The 16,383-nt window shown below is 41.3% G+C and overlaps 1 protein-coding gene across 1 annotated transcript in view; it reads right to left on the bottom strand.

The window, feature by feature from the left end:
- Positions 1-16,383, bottom strand: part of ELP2 (elongator acetyltransferase complex subunit 2) — a 1,608,146-nt gene that overhangs the window by 638,571 nt on the left and 953,192 nt on the right. The gene's annotated exons all lie outside the window — the stretch shown is intronic.

Here is a 16,383-nt window from a genome sequence, read left to right as displayed (position 1 = left end):
ATATGAGGCAAAACCAGAGACATCTGCAAAAAAAACAGGGATATTTCAGACCTTCCAAGTCCCCCCCCCCCCCCCACACACACACACACATATATGACCACCAATTACATTAAAGGGCAGATCTTGCCTGTTGAACCTGGTTGACTTCTTTGAGACTGTCACCAAGGCCCTAGATGATGGAAAGTCAGTACATACAGCTTACCTTGACTTGGCCAAGGCTTTTGACACAATCCTCCACTCGGGCATCATTGAAAAGCTAACACAACTTGGCATAAATCCCTATCTCATCAGATGGGTAGTTAACTAGCTCACCAACAGGACCCTCAAAATAGGGACCTCCACCTCCTATAGCAGACCTGTCACTAGTGGAGTTCCTCAGGGATCTGTCCTGGGACCCCTACTGTTTGGTATTTATTTCTCAGAGGTCCAGGCAAAGACAAAAGGCCCTGTGGCTGACCAAGTTTGCGGATGACTAAGTTGGGTGCTGCCACTGACTCCCCAAATGATGTTAACATAATGCAAGAGGGTCTCACAGCAACTAATGACTGGTGCCAAAATCATGGCCTCAGACTAAATGCAAAAAAATGTATCCTCATACTATTCGGCAAAAACACGACCCCTATTGATTACCACATCAACGGCAACCCCTAAGCACACAACCTGTGGTGAGATATCACTCAGGCTGATAACAGCCTCACATCATGTAGCGGCAATGGTCAGAAAAGCCTTTTACGTGGCTCATCTCATAAGTAAAGGGATTGCATCTAGAAAAAAAGGAGGTTATTATCTCTCATACTCCTGCCTCATTAGACCAATAATTGAGTACAGTATCCCGTTTGGGATGTACCTCTCCAAACATCTCCACCAACTGGAAAGGCCACTGAAATACCTCACAAAGAGAATCTACGGCCTCCAACACCTATCCTATGCAGACAGGCTCAAATCACTATCACTCTACTTGGTAGCGTACAGATTGCACAGGGGGTGATCTGTGTCTCGCCTACAAGACTATCTCAAATCCTGCTCTACTAGAGATGTTCCATATCTGCAAGTCTAACTCCTCATGTACTAATCTAATATGCAACATCAAAAAAAACCTGCTGGAGAGAGAGGTTCGTCACCCACAGGCTGCCCAGTCTCTGGAATGGACTTCCCATACAAGTCAAACAGAGCACCTTGCTGACCCTCTTCAAGTGCAACCTTGATGAGTGGATGGGAAACCACAAATCTGTCCCAGGTGTTCCACCTGTGTCCCTCACTGACAGGGGCGAAAGGTGCTAACTGAGGTTTCTTTTTGAGGATAAACTCTTGGCTAGGCTTGGAAGAGCCCAAGGGCCATTAGCCTAGTAACTTCCTATGATCCTATTACACCCACTTGTATCATTGATTGTATACCGCAGATGTTTAATTGCGGTCAAATGAATATATAAATATACTCTAAAGGTACTACTATTAAGAATTGTTTCTATTCTGTATAGACTCTTAATGTGTGCCTCGTGATGTACTATATATTCTACTTGTGGCGATTTTCTCCCTCAGCCTCCACTGAAAATGGACTCTGCTTGGCCTAGTGGACTTTCCCGGCAAACAAATACCAATAAATAAATAACTAAATAAATAAATGTCACATGAGAATTTTTGATTAATTTCACAACTGTCGGAATACAATGTGCAACCCATTGCATTCCCTCTCCACATACATCTCAACCTTTTAGCACAAGAATCAAGAGGGATGCTAAAAATTATGGGGGACAAGGGCCAAATTAAGGGACAGATATTGACTTTATGTACTTAAAGCTGCTTGAATAACAGGCTTTGCATTAGCATGATTTCACTGAATGGTACCAGGTTTGAAACTCAAATGTCTGTCGATATTTCTCTAACTTGAGAAGTTGTATGAGCTACTTTTGTGCCTTCCACCCTCCCAGGAATGGTATGGCTTTGCAAACCTTCTCAGTGGTTAGGAATCTACTAAAACAGTGATTCATATGAAGTCGGCATAGTTGTGGAAAGAACTCATCATAACACAGATACTCACTTAGGGTCACTGCTGCAGTACTGGCTTTCGCCTACCTATCCCTACAGTAGGCTGGGTCCTGCAAAAACAGTTCCTTACATAAGGGAGGAGGTGAAGGAGAGGAACTACCTCTTCCTGCCCAGTGGCAACAATGGCTCACTTTAAGCAGTTATGTACTGTAGATGAGACTTTTCACATATAATTGGAAGTTATTTCTCATCTGCTTTATATATAACTAACACAAACAAAATAACAGGGTCTCTTTCCTTCAAAGGGCATATTTGTTTTCCTTCACCAACAAAGAGAAATAAAAGATGCAGGTAGGCTGCCTCACACTTTGCAGTGGAATCAGTCCATGCTGAGAAACCTGCAAAGCTCTGGAAATCAGCCAAGCTGGGCAGACGCATATCTGTGGATAATTAACATTGGTCAGAAATTCTACTTCAACAGTGATCCTATACGAACATCTAACTATTAGGATGAGTTTCTCATACAAGTGTATATTTGTTACTATGATGAAATAGAGACGTGGGGCTGCTGAAGCAAGAAAAATTAAGGTCACCATTTTCCCCCAGAATCTGACTGAAAAAACTAAATAACATTACCTAAAAAATAACGCTGTTTTTAATCACCCGAAATAAATATACATAATCCCTTTTCACCATAATCAATCAAAATGTGCACATCCTATGCACTAAACTTTTACAATAAATACATAAACGTTACTGTACAGATGTCCTTATGTACAGTGCAAAATAGAAAGCACACAGCAACACTTATATGTCTCAACACACCTGTATCATCAAAAGACATACGTCACAAGTGATAATTCAATAAGAGTGTTTTTATTAAAAAAAAAAAAAAAAAGCTTGTCATCAGGAACATCAATAGTAACTTCCTCAGAGACTGTTTGCTGCATCTTCTCTGAAAACATAAAGATGCAGTTTATCCTGCCTTGAGACATATTAAGCAGTTTTGTTATCAGATGATCAGTGAAAAGGCCAACTGCAGTTGTTAACTGCTGGGATTTCTTTATCCTGTATCTCCAGTCTGGCATAAGTATTGAAATGTATATCTACCACCATGCTTGGAGGCACATGTGTTCCTTCTGACACATAATAGCATCATTTGCTAGGATAAGAGTGGAGACATGTGCCTTGTACTTCCCAGTTTGATCTATATCCAGTAATTATAAATTGGTCTGACTTAAAACAATATGGGGTGGAAAGGCTGTCCAAACATAAGATGAAAGCAGGAAGGTAATAAGTACCCACTGCGGCAGGGTTTCCTATAGATGAACTGTTGTTGAGTACATATGTTAAAACTGACTTAAAGGTCCTAAAGAGGGTGACTGCTTGGAAAAAATCCCAAGAGTTGAGGTAAGAGTGGGAGGAAGGACTTAAACTAAAGGTTCTTAAGGCCCAAATCCTAAAAGCTAAGGTTCCACAACAGACTAAAAAAGAAGTTATGTACTTACCATAACGTTCCATGTGAGTTGTTCATCTCGCCTTCATTCTTTACTGATGGATTCGGAGCCGATCTCTTGGCTCCGAGTCAGCCAATTGCAAAGCTCGAGGTCTTCAAATAGCTTGAGGCCAAGTCCCTATCCCATGATGAACTTAGAGTTACCTCAGATCTTGTTTGCTGCATATCATAATCTGCCTGTGGTCACTGTGGCCGCTGGAAGGGGTAGCACAAATGGGCGTCCTATCATGACATGAAGTGAGGTCAACCACCACTGAAGATCCTTTTTGCAGGAATTTGTGATCATTATCGTGCGAGACATGGGAAGCTCTTGGTAAGACCATTGAGTGAACAATAGGCATTGTAGTATCCGCATGTGCATACGAGCTATTGGTATGGCTAGAATTGCTGCTGCCATCATGCCTAACAATTTCAGAACTTCTGATGCTGGTGCTCTGTCTTTGGATATCAGAACACTGACATGCTGACAAAAAAGAAAGACTCTTTCTATTGGAAGCCTTAATGTGGAGGTGGTGGTGTCCAGTTCTGCCCCAATAAAAATGATATGCTGCGATGGCGACATGGCAGATTTTTCTGAGTTGATTGTAATGCCCAGTTGATTACAGAGTGGACTTTCTGGCCTGAATGAGTTGATGCCTGGTGGTGGTGGTGGTAAGGAGCCAATCTTCTTAGGTACAGAAACAATTGGAAACCTAGATGCCTCAGGTGAGCCGTGACCACTGCTATGCATTTGGTGAACACTCTGGAGGCTGTAGTGAGACCAAAGGGCAGAGCTCGAAACTGGCAATGACTGGCTTCCAGCTGGAAGCACAAATGATCCCTGGATGGCCTGGCCATTTTTCTGTGATAGTACACATCCTTAAGATCTATCAAGCACATCCAATTGTCTTTCCCTAAGAAGGGAAGTATAGACTGAAGTGTGACCATCCTGGACTTCTCTTTCTTTACATATTTGTTCAGTCTGCTGAGGTCCAATATGGGTCTCCGGTCCCCTGTCTTTTTTGGAACTAAAAAGAATCTTGAGTAAGTTTTGGATCCTGTCTGGTCTGCTGGGACTGGTTGGATGACTCTTCTTAGCAACGTTTGGACCTCTGTTGCTGCTTGTTCCCTGTAACTGGGTGGAACGTCTGGGATTTTTCTTATGGGTAGAGGGGGGTGTGGCGAATAGGATGAAGTATCCTCTGGAAATGATACTTTGTACCCAGCTGTCTTTTGTTATTTTGAGCCAGGCGTCTGGGTACAAAGATAAGCGACCCCCGACTGCCTCCAGAGCAGGACAGTCGGGCCTCCTTTCAGAAGCGCTGGTAGGGCTTCCCAGAGTAGTGATCTCTGTCGCCCTGGTGTTGCAGACCCCCTCTGCCGCAAGGGCAGCGTCTTCCATTATTGTCCCCTCCTCTGCCTCTGGAGGGGTGTTCATCACGTGTGTCCTGAAAGGCTCCTTGGGCTTTTCGGAACCACATTTTTTCTCCCCTTTGACCCTTAGAGTAGAGTCTGATAGGGGTGGAAAAATGGACCTCAATGGCAGGCAGAGTCTTTCCATTCTGCCCACACCTGGTTAAGGTTTAGCCATCAAAGGGAGTATTCACGAAGTATCCGAGAAGGAACACAAGCGCATCCAGGAGTGTCTCCTAAGAGCAACTCCTGTACCCGGTTGCCCTACTCATTCCATCAGCTGCATATGAGATGAGGCGCATGGATGAGTTTACTATAGAATTGAGGGTAGCAAGCTGGGCGGCAACTTTGTTGGTAGCTCCTGCAGCTACTGTGCCCTGAAGAGCATCTCCTAACACTTTAAGGAGATCTCTTTGTAACCTGGTAAAATGGGTTAAATAGTTGAGCGAACAAAGAGCAAAAGTCGCTGAACTAAACATGCGCTTCCCATATCTATCCATGATCCTGAAGTCTCTATTAGGAGAAAGGATAGACGAGGAAGTTTCAGACATTTCCTTTTTGGTGGCTGCCACCATGGCATCAACTGGAACACCTTTTGTTAAGAAAGATTTGTCAAGGGGGGCAGAAATGAACTTATTAGGCCTCCTAGGGACAGGCTCCATAGTATCCGGAGACTACCACGCCCTTCATGACCAGCTGCCTCAGGTCATCAAAGGGCAGAGACTCCCAAGAGGTGGAGGGCTGAGACCCGAAAGCCTTCAGGAGAACTGACAAATCCTCGGCAGTCACCCCTCTGCCTAATGATTTCAAGTATCTCAGCGAATGAGATATCTTCAGAGGGGTATCGTGGGGACCCTTCTGACTCATCTAAGTCAGTATCGGATGTTAGAGACTCCTGGGGGGTGTCTAGACGTTTCCTCTTACACAATCTCTTTCTAGGAACCTCATCAGTGGGAGCTTCTGGTGAGGTCTTGGAAGAGCAAGGGCCACCCAATGGGGCTTCCTGCGGCTCTGGGTCTCTATGCTTGGTCAGTATGTGTGAGGCAGAAGCAGACATAGGTGCTTTAGGGGAGGAGGAAGCCAGACCTGAGGTCGAGGCTGTCTTAGGAGACATGACTCTCCTCACGGCATCGAAAGCACCTCTGCTCCGATGTGGGGGAACCGATGGATCCGAGGAAACCGTCTATACCCCTGGCACCAGGACAGTGGGCTCCAAACCAGAGATAAGAGCCGAGCTCATCCGAGCCGAAGCCCCGAGAGGCAGAGTCGGAACCGACAAGTCGGTCTGACTATCCTCCCCGGACCCGACCAGAGAGTGTCGGCTCCTAGAGTCCTTGATCGGCACTGAGGATGTCAGAGTGCACGGAGCCGAAGACACTGGAGCAGGCGTCAGCTCCGAGGGTTGCACGATCAACAGGTCCAACTCGTCTGGCTCTGAAAGACCAGCATGGCTCGGAGGAATAGTTTGAGCTGGTGCAAGGGTCTTCGGCTCCGAAGCCATTTGGGTCAAAGCCGATAAAATGTTTGCCAAGGCCGGTGCCGATAACAGCTTCTGCACCACACGATCCACATCCAGATCAGAAAGGCTGATAGAGGACCGAGATGAGCGCACCAAAGGTGGTACAGACTGTAGTAACAGACGCTTAGGAGTTTCGGATACCGGCTCCAAGACTGGAGACCGGGTCCAAAAAGAAAAGACTGTCTGTCTTCAATGGCAGTGGAGCCAAAGTCGAAGATTTTTTGGATTTCTTAAGAGTCTGAAGTCTTAGAAGACTTTGAAGACTTGCTGGATCCATCTTGGTCACTCAAAGCTTCTTGAAACGATGGTTTCAACAACCCTCTGTCAATCAGTTTTCTTTTCCTTTCCTGTAGGACCCTTAGGGAGAAGGAATGGCATATAGAACAGCTATCCTGTAAATGCAGGGCTCCTAGACAGTACACACAATTTACATGGCTGTCTGTTACAGACATCTTTTGGTCACTTTTTGAAGCCATACTTAGGGTGCTTCTCTTGGTCAGCCATTGAAAACTCTGAGGGAAAAATTACTGTCACCACAAAAAAAATTCTAACAGTAATTATCCACAAAAAGCCTTAATAAAATCAGGCTAAGTCACACGCACACACAGTAATGCAAATGTAAATATTAAAGTGACAGGAAAAAAGGTAAATTACTATGACCACAAACTGTCTAACACACAGTATGAGCAGACTATGCAAGGAAAAAAGATAGCTGCTATAAGGTACAGCACACTGTCTAAATATTCTAAGGAATATCTATGCCCAACCAAATTACTGTTAACTACAAAACTGTAACAGTAATTAATAAATTCAAGCCTTTCTAAAAAAAATTCAAGGCTAAACAAAGCACAAGCAAATAACTATACACTAATCTATCTAAATATTTAGCAAAAAATGTGACCAAGGTCACTGACTAAACACACACTATTAATTAGAAATGTTTTTAAACTAGGCCTAAAACAAAAGGCCAACTAGGAAAGTTTTAATCACACTAAGGGATGGGACTAAAATGTAGTAACACAACAAAAAGCTGTAAGAGCTTTATAAACTATCTAAATAAAAGTACATAAGTAAGTAGAAAAACAGTTTTACTGGCCAGAGCTAATAGCAGAACCTCCAATCTATTGTAGCGGCAAACTAGATCTGCGGTAACTCTAGGTGCATCATGGGATAGGGATTTGGCCTCGAGCTATTTGAAGACCTCGAGCTTTGCAATTGGCCGACTCGGAGCCGAGGGATCGGCTCCGAACTCATCAGTAAAGAATGAACGGCAAGATAGAACTTCACATTGGTGGTTCTACTGTCTAATCAATAATGCTTGGTAATAGCGTGAATGTGTTTACCTAGTATATCCTACTAGAAAATCATACTATAGTTAGTAATGTGCAAGCACAATGATACGCAGTGATAGGTATACAGCTGACATAAATACGTAAAAACAGTGGAAGTATCCTAAACATTTAGTGCAGTGATTTGTGTAAATAGCATCCATGTAAAAACACATATCAGTAGTTACTCAAATGTGTTATGGTTAATTGTCCTTGTAGAGAATGTTGTTGTTGTGTCTTTCGGCTTTTCCCAGTTAGGGGTCGCCACAGCGGAACTCCGGTCCGCTAATGATTGGCAGCAGATTTTTATGTGCCGAGTTGCCAGCTGTGATGCACAACCTTCAATGAAGGTATGCCCATTCACACATGTCTCCACACAGAAGACGCTCTAGCTGAGAATCGAACAGGACAACGTCTTACTGTGAGGTGACAACACTACCACAGCACCACCACCGCAGTACTATACTCCTTGTAGAGAATGTAACATTTGTAAAAGCACAAAAACATTCACTTGCATTCCAGACATTGCTTCAGCAGACAGACTCTTAAAGGAGTTTTATACCCACATAAATAAATAAATATATGGAAATGGCAAATCCCATCTAGGGCCAAATACAATGGAAAATTTTAAAGCAATTAATCCTGGTGGTCCACTGACAAAATATACAAATAAAAGTAAAGAACTCATTACAGTATACAACAGATCTATAGACCGCCAAAGTCAAAGAAAATAGGAATCTGAATAGAAATTTAAGAGAGCTCTACTAAGGTAGCCTATGAACTCAGGTTGTCATCTGAAACCAATGACAATTACAAATCCTTATTTAGTTATGTTAGAGAACAAATGTACATGGTTTTCAAATAATGTCCAGTTTATTGCTTCATACTTTTGGTCCGTTCCTCATAAAATTCATGGTTTTCTGTCAAATCACTGAGGATTGAAGTCACCAAGTAATGACAAATTTGAGTTTCAGACTTTATATCCTTCAGAAAATGCACTCAGTTTATAACAGCAATATTTAAAATCTGTCCCTGTTTTTGTCTCCCCCCGATATTTTAGGCTTTGTCCAGATTTCTTGAGCTAAGTGGTTGAGGTGTGTGCCTAGTGCATATTGCCATCCATCTATCCATAACCTCTTTTCCCCATTTTTGCAAATGGGGTCAGGGTATCCACATGACCAGTGATAATTATCTAGGGCCAAGGTTTACACAACCAGGTGGCTAGCCCTGCCATTGTAGTTCTTCCACACCTCAGAATTGCATGCACATTCACTCCTATGGCTAATTTGGAGTGTCCAGTCTAGCTACTGCATGTCTTTGGAATGTGGGAGGAAAGTGGAGCACCAGGAGGAAACCCACATGAACACAGGGAGGACAAGTAAACTCCACACAGAAGTCACCCCTGCTGAGAATCAAACCAGGAATGTCTTGCTGTGAGGTGACAACGCTATTCACTATGCCACTGTGCCACCCAATAAACTAGAAAATAAATTTAGTGCAAATTTCACTCCTGAGCTGGCTATCCAAAGTCCTGTGAAACCTGTATCTCTCAACTCCCCCATCTTCACTAAAGTGCTTGTACTGAAACTGCTGTCCAAGACTAAAAACACTTCTTCCATAAGACCAGGTAACATATCAGGCTGTTTATTAAATAGTATTACACAAGACCTGGTGGAACACCTTGGTAAGCAATTTCACCTGGTCCTTGAAGTATGGCATTCAGAACTACTGATAGGTAGATGGTCCTACTATCGTCCTCAAAAACTATAGGCCCATCAGACTAATAAGTCTCATTTGTAAGACCACAGAACACATTAGAAACAGACTTGTTTTACACAGACAGACATTAAAAATTTCATTAGGCCCAGATGTGCTGCAATTTGGTTTTGTTAAAGGTAGATCCTGTCTAGTAAACCTGACAAACTTTTTAGAAAAGGTAACACAAGCTGTTGACAGTGGACGCAACCTTGGTTTGGCCAAGGCATTTGGACACCATCCCTCAAGCTAGCATAATTAATAAACTAAATCCATTACAAACAGCTCCTATGTAGTTAGATGGATAGCAAACTGGTTAAAATACAGAACCCACACAGTGCAGGTGACAGGGGCAGCGTCACAGAACAAGAAAGTGAACTGGGGTGTCCCACACGACTAAGTGGCAGGACTTTTTTGCTCAGAATTTACTTCTCTGTCCTATTGACTAAAACCAAGACCTATGGCTAGCCAGGTTTGCAGATGACTGCAAAATTGTAGCCATTATGAAATTCTCCTCTGAACCGAGACAGAAGCCCTCTCACAAGAACTCGCACTTATATCTGCTGTATTCAAAATGGACAAATTAAATGTTAAAAACGGCAGCATTTTAACTTTTGGCAGACTGACCACATTCCAAGTCTTTAGCACTGACAATAACCCTCTTCAAAATGACAAAGTACTTAAAGACCTGGGAACCTGAGTTGATAATGTAGCAATTGTTGTCAAGAAATCATTCTGATCATGAAGTAAATATCAAACAGATCTAAAGATGTTGTCCCCTTGTATTCAGCACTGAACTGACTAATTATAAAATACAAAGCCCCTTTTGGGATGCACCTCATCCATGATTACAAAGGAACTGGAACAACCCCAGAGGTTCCTAACAAAAAGGATAACAAGATTATAATCCCTAAATTACCAGAAAATACTAGAAGGGATGCCTCTCTTTTCTGTGTTATATAAGCTCCTCAGAGGAGACCTCCAAGCAATCAGGGACCCAGGTAGTCTACGATATCTTGTACCTTCACAAATCAAGCAGTGCAATGGATAACAGAACAAAGTATCTAAGTATGCTTCAGCGGATTAATAAAACTAGGAGTGACTGATTCATTACTCAGCACACTTCCCTCACCTCTAGAATATAATCCACCTACAGAAAAAACAGTGTGATACAATATTCTTCAAATGGGATCTGGAAAATTGGATAATTATTAAAAATTCACTCCAGACGACAAGCATTCCTTGTAATGGGAGGTGCAGTCTAGAGTGGGAACTGGCAAGGTGCAATTCTTGGAAGACTCAGTAACTTTGAACATTATGATTGTACTCACACTGCAATGCAGCTTACAAATGGTCTCAATTACACAATTGTATGTGTGACAGTATGAGCTAATGCAAATGTTAGCTAAGGTGAAAAAAAATTAAGTGCCAGCATTCAATGACACCATTTTTAAAAAGGTAAAATGCATTGTTTTTTTTAATAATGCCATGGTTTAACGCCAATTAACAATGCACACTGGTAATGGCAGTTTACCTCCAGTCACACCAGCCACAGATAAACCCACCATTACCCACATACAAAATATGATTTACAGCTTAATTAAATTATGCTCCACCTCTAGAATAAATGCTTGGGTGCAGCAGCTCCAAAAGAGGTGTGGCACCTTGGACAATATATCCAAGAAGTCCTGACAAAGTTATGGTTGGTTTCCAAGTAGAATCTCTGCATCTCTTGTCAATGAAAGCACTTGCTACAGCTCAACCAGAAACTGTCCTTCTGTGTAAAAGCACTTTCTGACTCGGTAGAGGAAAGATAATCAAGGTAATTTGGACACCTAATGGTATAACACACGGTTAGGCTTAAAATAGCCCTTCATGGCAGTTAGCCTATTATTCACCTCTGAATAAATAATTTACAGGCATATTAGATCTACAATTCAAAAATGCTGTACCTACAGGGCATTCAAGCTGGTATTTGGAAAGGATAGTGACTTAAAAATCACAAGAGTTGTATAAAGCTTCAACATCAAGGATTGTGACACATTACACCATCCAAAATGGACTGTCTGCATAAAAATGATTAGGGGGGGGGGTACCTTTCCTGCAAAAGGCTGAACACAAGCACACTGCTGCAAAAGATGGAAACATCAGCTAATCCATGTAAGAGCTACAAGCTGTGACCACTCCCATCAATTTCACACTTGTTGCACTCACACGATCTATTAGGAAAGTAAGATTCTGTTAAGTAACAAAGAAAATAAATTAAAATAAACTGTGGGAATATGAACAAAAATAAGAGCCTTTGATATATAGTGACCAAACTGCTGACAGAAAAGACAGAAAAAAAATCCTGAATGAAACAGAAAGAGAACCAATTACTGCAACATAAGAATTTTTGGAGACCACGAAGTAGTGGCAATTACTTGAACAGTTTTGAGTATCTGTTCAATAAAATGACTAAAGTCAAACATTTATCCCTGTACAACAGTGTACAACATCGAACCCAATGATCTAAACCCACATTAACAACTTTATGCTAGATCTATGGTGCTCTGTTGATGTATTTACTTAAACAAGAAAGCAATACTGAAGGCCGAAAGATATGTGAAAATCACATTGCTGGATAGTACTCAAATGTCATAATGGATCAAGGCTTCCCAGGGCAGATGATATCTGATCACAATGTTTCCTTTAATGTGTTTGAACACTTATACTCTAAGTCAAGATATCCCAGTATTGAGCTGTCAAAATTAAAAAAGGACAGCAGGTCAGAAGCCTGTGATTAAAGTGAGGGGGCTGTTATACACAGATGATGCAGTCCATTATATGACTGTGTAATGTTGAATGACTAGGTAAGTGGAAGTGCCATGATGAGTAAGTAGGCCTTGTATTATTGGTGCGATGGATGACCATATAAGGTTAATGCTTACATTAGTCAAAATTTAAACTGTGCAGACTGAAATACACTGTCCCATTCCTTTGCAGTGCATTTCATTTGGATGTTGTGTGTGTAATAGCAACTGTATTGTGCCAAAATTACCCTACAAGAGTTTATTTTTTGTCAAAATATACATAACAGAAACCAGTCATCTTTAGCTTGTTTCTTCAAATTGTGCTGTGTGTAACATTGTCTGGCTTCTGAAAATATGACTGCACAAAATGTTATTAATGTTTGGGATGTATAACAAAGATGATTTAAAAATATTATAACACCCAGGATATTAAAAATGTAGTAGACCTAAATAAATAAATACATATTACATGAAACCAAACACAAATCATATAAATAAAAATTACAAATGGAGACTTCTAAGGCCAGATCAAGCAGCCTTCCTTGTTTCAAGATACACCATCTTAAAAAGATGACACTTTAGTTATTGCCTGAAAGGGTGCTTGGAAGTACTTTCCAAAGCCAGGGAAACTAGTTGGTTCCAGAAGCATGAGCAAGGTCAAGATAAGCAAAACAAAAAACAACCAAGGTCTCTAAATGAATCCAAGAAACTGCCAGCACTCCCTTAGTCGAGGAGCCTCAGACTATCCTCTTGGGTGACTAACTACCCTCCACTGACTGGGGAATCTACACTATCACAAACCAGTATCTGCAGACATTCCTGTATTTCATTAACGGAAACATCTTGGATCAACTAGAACAATTCTCAACAATGACTCAAAAGTATTAGACCTGGTTCCCATAAATGTAGCTATTCTATAAGGGTCCATAGTTAGCAAATCACTGGTCAAATCTGACCTTCGTGCACTAACATTCACTCTAAGTGTGAGACGGGTTCACCTCGAACTCCTCCATCTTCAGAGACTGTACCAAGGCAAATCTACTCCAGCTAACTGATGACCAGATGAAATTCAAACCCCGTCCTGCACCTAGAAGACCCTGCTTCTCATAAGACATGAATATAGTGGCAATTTAAAAACAACTCTATTTGGTGGAACCCCAGTGTCAACAAACTATACAATAAGAGGAATAAACTCTTAGTTCATAAAAGCAAACCTCCTCAGCCACAGAAGAGTTCAAAATAATTAACAACGACCTTAGAAAGAAAATCAAACCCTCTCAAGAGCAAGTTACTCTGACAGTCTTAAAGAGCTGTCATTCTTTTCAGATACCTACTGAGAACCAAGAGGAGATTTCAGCCTTGCCTAGCGTCTCAAAAGATCTAGTCCTATGTAACTTCCTACACATCCACAAAACTAATACCTACCCTAAACTCCCATTTAAATGACCTACACTACCACAGGAAATATAAACAGGACCTGTTGGCAGAAAAGATATAATTTAAAGAGAATAACCTCTATTATGGAACAGACCCCCCCCCCCCCAAGAAGTAAGCCATAGTAGCTCCATGCCATTTTTAAAGCATAACCTGAACAAGTGGATGGACAATTGCAAGTATCCCCCACACACACTTCCCCAAGCCAGCCCCTCTAGCACCTATGGAAAGGAGCCAAAACTAAGCTGGAATCTGGCATTAGTTCATGTCTTAGTAAATTTGTGATATTATTGGCTAGGCCATAAATGGTCCACTGGATCAACAGCTTAGGACCCAGGTTGTGAAGGCAACTGTAGATGAGAATTACAATTCTAAATATACATCAGGTCACAAGTGGCAGCTGCTGCTGCAGATTCCACATGACTGGTATGACATAGCTAGTTCGAGAAGTGCTCATCAGATATTTTGAAGAAGAATTCTGCACCAACCACAGCCAGCTGGGATCTCTACCCATTAGCCTAAGGGTAAAGGGCACTGCAGTAGCCCAACTGGCATATTACTAGGGTACAACCTAGTGTTGATAATTCTAAATATGGCATTAAGTGCTTGATCCAGGATATATTCCTAAAATAATAAAAGGATATCTTGACAAAAGCTGAAACCTTGTCCTTCAGTATCAGACTATCATCATGATCCGAATCTGGAAAACAAACATAATATAAATTTCAAATGATCTCCTACCCGCAAAGTGATTATGGGAGACAGCAAAGGATGAACTGAAAATACAGCAGCATATAAAAACACAGACACAAACTTAGTTCATCTGAATGTGAGTTCAACAAAATGCAGAATATCACAAAAGCAGTCCTCTGTGGTAGTACGATCAAGTACTGACTCCGGAGACAAGGTTAGATACAGCAGCATATCATCAGCATATGATCAATAACAGAATCACCTCTCCACAATAACCTCTTCAGTTGTAGCATGTACATCATGAATAATAAAGGGGGCCAAAATGGAACCCTGAGGCACTGTGCATTCTGACTACCTTCTGGGAACTTCATGAAAAGAGGCAAATTATTTGAATACAGTGTTGGTAAAACATCAATAAAATTTCAAGCACTCCAACAGAATCCTGTGTTCCACAATGCCAAAAACCAACTAGATACTAAGGAGAGAATTATGATAGAATACAGCCTTTGATCACGGATCACTTGAAAGAGAGCTTTCTCAGTGCTGTGCACAGATTTAAAACCAGTCTGACATTGGTCAAACAGGCTGTGAGACATAAGAAATGACTACTACTGCCATATACTACATTTTCAGTGACCTGTCTAATAAACAGAAGGTTAGAAACAGGGTGGCAATCCTCCCAGAGAATCAATTATTATTATTATTTTAAGAATCAGGTTGATCAAAACCACTTCAAATAAAGACAAACACAACTCACTACTCAACAATGATGTGTGTGAAAAATAATTGGCCTTAATAACTTGATGCAGATGACTGTCGGACTCATAAGGCCAGGGTCTAATCTGCATAAAGAAGAATCTGTAGACAAAAATAGCCTTAATGACATCATCATTAACAACATAAATAAACCAAGGACGGAAAAAAATCTGTCAAGTCAGTGAAAGAAACAACACAATGCTTTACAGCTGAGTCAATGGAGTAAGAGTGCCTTGAACAGGCCCTGAGAACAGCTGATGATCAGCTATGGGAGCTGATGGTCAGCTATGGGGAGACAAAAATGCTCCCAATTTTTTAAGTATTATTTTCTGTGTTTTTTTTTTTTTATTTATTGAACTAAAGATTTTTGCAAAGATCTTGCCTGGAATATTTATGTTGCATCAAAATGAGGTTTCTGTTTTACCTAACAGTAAGCATGAACATTATTTTATAAATATTTTGATATGTTTGCTTCTAACAATTTGTCACACCTAACTAGGCACAGCCAACAACTGGAACGTCCACACAGGTTCCTCAGTAAAAGAATACAGGGCAGAAGTAATATTCCCTATGCAGACCACCTCGAAGCCCTACCCCTGTATTCTGTCTCCTGCAAGCTGCTGAGGGGATAGCATACAAAGCATTGTCAGATTCCACCCTGAAGGACCTCCTGCATATCTGTATAGAATTACCTGGTCTAAAGACTTAAACCTTCCCTGTGATATAAATATGACCTGCTGGAGAGACAGGTATGTATCCCAGGCATACCTCTCAACCTCTTAGAACTAGAAATGTGGACAAAGCCATATATAAATGTGGGACAAAGGCCCAAAAATAGGGACAAGTTTTAAATATTGCTCTTACAAACTTAGAAAGTTGATAGAACAACAGGTTTTGCATTAGCATGCATTATCTGGAGGATATGAAGTCTGAAACTCAAATGCCTGTCATTTTTCTAATTTCAATCTTTAATGATTTGCCACTAATTTGCCAGAAAACTACATTTTTTATGAAAAATGGACCAAAATATGAGGCAAAAATGTGGACATTCTGCGAAAATCTGTACAGTTGACAGGTATGATCTCAGAGAATGCCCCTTCCCTGGAATAGGCTTGCCATCCATGTGGAGCAGAGTTCCCCTAACCCTATTCAAGTGTAACTTGGATAACTTGATGGGAAACAGGAACTTGATCCCTGTTTTGGCACCTAGGC

Source organism: Protopterus annectens, chromosome 3.part0, assembly GCF_019279795.1.
Source record: "Protopterus annectens isolate FY-2018-M chromosome 3.part0, PAN1.0, whole genome shotgun sequence".
Classification (NCBI taxonomy): Eukaryota; Metazoa; Chordata; order Ceratodontiformes; family Protopteridae; genus Protopterus; species Protopterus annectens.
Note: the sequence above shows the minus strand (reverse complement) of the source record. Positions and strands in the feature narration are given on the sequence as shown.